At 30.5% G+C, this 3146-nt stretch overlaps 1 non-coding gene across 1 annotated transcript; it reads right to left on the bottom strand.

Moving 5' to 3' along the window:
* Nucleotides 1-2209: 2209 nt before the first annotated feature.
* TRNAC-GCA (transfer RNA cysteine (anticodon GCA)) lies at nt 2210-2281 on the bottom strand. Its single transcript has one exon. It is a non-coding gene; the product is annotated as a tRNA-Cys (tRNA).
* Between the last annotated feature and the right edge of the window lie 865 nt (nt 2282-3146).

Genomic DNA, 3146 nt, shown 5'->3' with positions numbered 1-3146 from the left:
CGATTCATAATTAGTTTCATTATTTAATTTGCAGATGGCCATACATTCGTTAAAATGGTTTTATAAACGAGTCAAACCAAAATTATCATTACCACGTTGCGTACAATGATTGGTTAACATGGTTAACCTCGTGTTCTACTCATGCATTTGTGGCTCTCATATGGCTGCCACATGGATATGTTTTAGTGCCTCAGCCTTCAAAATAGATATATATTTATTAATATAATCATAATAAATATGATTAATATGAGTGGATTTGCATTATTTGTTATTTGATGAGTTGTATTATTTGTTTTTTAATCATTTAATTATTTATTATTTGATCATTCACCTAATTTGTTATTTAATTGATAATTTATGATTTAATTGTTATTTATGTTCGCTAAAATTACGACCCAACAATAACAGTTCGTTGTTGGCTTTAACTCTGAAGTCAAACCTTATCCAAAGAATGTTAGGAAAATGAAATCGGGGTTACTCCATTTATTTAATTACCTCCCACCTCTCCATATTTAGAAAAAAGTTGCATACAAAAATATATTTTTCTGGAAATGAGATACAAACATTATATTAATTACATAATTAATTAGTTAAAAGAATATCTTAATAAAAAATTAAACTTTAAATTAAATTTCTTAAATCCAATAAATTAATAATTCAACAACTCAAGTAACAATTAGGGATATAATTTAATATGCATAAGATAAATCTCCAACACTCTTCTTTAATTTAATACTTGTCTCTGATGTTTTTCTCTAACAAATTCTTTATTAGCATCTCTGATCATTCTGGAAATCATGTAAACTGAACTCCATCCAGCAAGATTAAGCCTCTTAAATCCAATAACATAACAATTCAACAACAATTAAGGATATAATTTAATAGGCATAAGACATATCTCCAATATTCTTCTTTAATCTAATACTTGTCTCTGGTGTTTTTCTCTTACAAACTCTCTTCTTTAATCTAAAACTTGTCTCTCGCGTTTTTCTCTTACAAACTCTCTTCTTTAATTTAATACTTGTCCCTGGTGTTTTTCTCTTACAAACTCTTGATTAGCATCTCTAATCATTCACGAAATCATGTAAACTAAACTCCATCCAACTATCAAATAACAATTAGGGATATAATATAATATGCATAAGACATATCTCCAATGCTCTTCTTTAATCTAATACTTGTCTCTGGTGTTTTTCTCTGACAAACTCTTGATTAGCATTTCTAATCATTCGTGAAATCATGTAAACTAAACTCCATCCAGCTATCTAATTGTGTCCAGCTATCAAATAACAATTAGAGATATAATTTAATATACCTAAGACATATCTACAATACTCTCCTTTAATTTAATACTTGTCTCCGGTATTTTCCTCGTACAAACTCTTTGATTAGCATCTCTATTCAAACTCTTTGATTAGCATCTCTATTCAGCTATCAAATAACAATTAGAGATATAATTTAATATGCCTAAGACATATCTACAATACTCTCCTTTAATTTAATACTGGTCTCCGGTATTTTCCTCTTACAAACTCTTTGATTAGCATCTCTGTTCAAATTCTTTGATTAGCATCTCTATTCATTTGGGAAATAATGTAAACTAAATTCCATCCGGCTATCTCCTAAAGTTATAATTCTAAACTCCTAATCACAAATCTCCCCACTTCAATTAATACTCAATAGTATTCAGACGCTATTATCTCCCTCTCCTACTCCCAGACTCTTTTAAGTTTTTAAGTGGGGTAAAAAATGCATGAAACCCCTGAAATGTGATAGTGCCAGGTCTTAACTTATTCCTGTAAAGTTTTAAGTTGGGTAAAAAATGCATGAAACCCCTGAAATGTGATAGTGCCAGGTCCTAACTTATTCCTGTAACAGAGGCTGAAGATCCCATGACCGAATCCCCACAATGTACCGATCATCTTGACAGATAGATAACGGCCTTTTGCATTCCTGTAACAGAGGCTGAAGATCCCATGACCGAATCCCCACAATGTACCGATCATCTTGACAGATAGATAACGGCCTTTTGCAGCAATTTTTTTGGTATATTGTTGTTTACTTAGTAATATATCCGGGCATTCTCTTTGGTGATTGATATAAATTTGCTGAAGTCTCAAAAAGTTGTGTAAAGTTTGAAATGATTATATATTAATATTTTAATTAATTTACAAACTATTATAAATGCCATTTCGACAATAAACGACGCAGGGCCCGACCGGGTTCGAACCGGTGACCTCTTGATCTGCAGTCAAATGCTCTACCACTGAGCTACAGGCCCAAGCTGTCTTCATACAGGCACGATATCCAACTGGTACAACAACCCAACTGAGGCACAACAACCGGCTTCTTAGATCACAATATTGGATTGAGACACGGCACAGACAAACAGACATACTAATTAATTAGGGCTGTCCAATAAATAATTTCATTATTGCATGTGAAAACAACCGGTTTGGAGTTCTGTAACGTATAGTTCATGTGTATCTCACTGATAAACACAAGGTGGAAGGTTCAAACGTTCTCAGTTAGAATATCAGAAATAGGTTGAAATTTCCAAGTATTAGTATCTAATTTCATCAAGTGTAATTTTTTTATAAATTTATATTATTTAAATATTTTGTATATAAATTTATATTATTTAAATATTTTGTATGATTTTTTTCTTTTTTTTTTTTTCTTTTAGATTTTTGATTTTTTTTTTTTATTTTGGTTGAAATGAACAAAATTTCAATTTTGATGATTAAAACACATGTTACAGTATAAAGGACTGTAGAATGAGCGTCTGGACTCAACAATACCTTAAATTACAAAACAACAAGTAAAACAATTTTGGATACCTAAATTTCACCAAATATTCAAATTCCCTAATGCCCTCAACCAAAATGGATTTTGCCTTGTATATTGTAAATTGTGTATTTGTTATAGAATAAATTTCCCATCCAAAATAGTCAACAAAATTTGTTTAATAATCGTAACTGCATTAAAGTCCCAGAAACCATTAAATTTGACCGGTGCTTTGAAATTTCTGCACTAGCTTCAATGGAATTTGCAGAATGACTCATGTCCTGTATTGAAAGTCCTTTAATTTCTTATTATTTATGTTATAGTTTAATTTTTTAAAATTTATGAACATGAATAGCATA

Source organism: Pinus tabuliformis, chromosome J (genome assembly GCF_031772625.1).
Source record: "Pinus tabuliformis cultivar Carrire ecotype Pingquan chromosome J, CPIR1, whole genome shotgun sequence".
Taxonomy (NCBI): Eukaryota; Viridiplantae; Streptophyta; class Pinopsida; order Pinales; family Pinaceae; genus Pinus; species Pinus tabuliformis.
Note: the sequence above shows the minus strand (reverse complement) of the source record. Positions and strands in the feature narration are given on the sequence as shown.